Source organism: Microtus oregoni, unplaced genomic scaffold (assembly GCF_018167655.1).
Source record: "Microtus oregoni isolate MIOR12 unplaced genomic scaffold, Mior012 000100F_ref0000014, whole genome shotgun sequence".
In the NCBI taxonomy this organism is placed as follows: Eukaryota; Metazoa; Chordata; class Mammalia; order Rodentia; family Cricetidae; genus Microtus; species Microtus oregoni.
This window is the reverse complement of record NW_024544713.1, coordinates 1,698,068-1,699,266: the sequence shown is the minus strand read 5'-3', so window position 1 is coordinate 1,699,266 and position 1,199 is coordinate 1,698,068. Positions and strand designations below refer to the sequence as shown.

General features: G+C 45.3%; 1 pseudogene; it reads right to left on the bottom strand.

Moving 5' to 3' along the window:
* Positions 1-213: 213 nt before the first annotated feature.
* Positions 214-884, bottom strand: LOC121443149 (annotated as a pseudogene).
* Positions 885-1,199: the final 315 nt, after the last annotated feature.

Below are 1,199 nucleotides of genomic sequence, written 5' to 3'. Positions count from 1 at the left end.
AATATTATGTACACTTCTTTCTTGTAGTAAGCTAGAAACTGGCTTCAAAGTTTGTTGGATGGGGGGGATGGATAACCCATGAAACTATTCTAGAAAAATGTCTTTTGGCAGAATAGCAGGTATCCAAAGTTAAAAATAGGAGGGTCAGTTTGTTGCTTTGTGGTCTTTTCAAAGTTTAAATTCGCTCTTTGTTCCCTTCTACAAGAACCTCAGTCACCACTCCTGCGTGGAGATGGGCAGAGGCGCTGGCCCCTGCTCCTAGGGCTTCTCAGCAGCTGCCTTCTTACTGCTGCAGGAGGGCTTGAAGAGATGCGTGTCGATGAGGACCTCCCCAAAGCAACCCTTGTAGATGATCCTACAGCAAATCTTCTGTCTTTTCCAGTAGGTAAGATCTAAGAAGGAACACACTGGATCCTGTTAGAGCTGGACGCCATCTCTGTATCTGAGCCGTCATCTGACTGGTTACTGTAGCAGGGAGACTGGGCTGGGGAGGCACCTGAGGTGGTGCTGTGAGCATCCGAATTGTGGCGTTTAAACTCCTTCTGCAGTTTACTGATCTGGTTGCTTTTCATCCTGTTTCCAGACAGAGTTTTCACTTTCTTTGGTTTCAACGTTGTCTTCAGACTGGGTCCTGCCCTTGCATCTACCACGTGATTCCAGTTTTTGTTTTTGTTTTTTTGATCCCGCCGGCAACTTCTTCCATCTTTTCACAAGCAGCACACAGGCATTGCAGAAGTCTCCTGAGCGAGTCTCATGCAACCCAAAACAGCTCTGGAAGTCCTTTTCGTTGCGTTTGCTGTCCGTGAACCGAGAACTGGAGGACTTGGCTCTATACTTCGGTACATCTTTGGCTTGTGAAAACCAAACATCTTCTCTACTGGGCAATAGCTTCCACGCGCAGCAGCGTCCCCATGGTGTGGATTGCACCAGGCCAACCCCCTGCCAGCACTCCCCCTGATTTTCTTGTTTTCAGCACATATTATTTTTATTATGGAGAAAAAAGTAAATGGAGAAACATCTATCAAAAAAAAAAAAAGAATGGATAAGATAAAAAAAAAACCCACAAGTGACAAGTTATGCTGGGGAGGATGTGGAATAAGGGAGCACTTATCCATTTCTGGCCAGAGTGCAAACTTGTACCACAGTTATAGAAATCAATATAGTAGTTTCTCAGAAAAACGGGCATCTATCTACCCCAA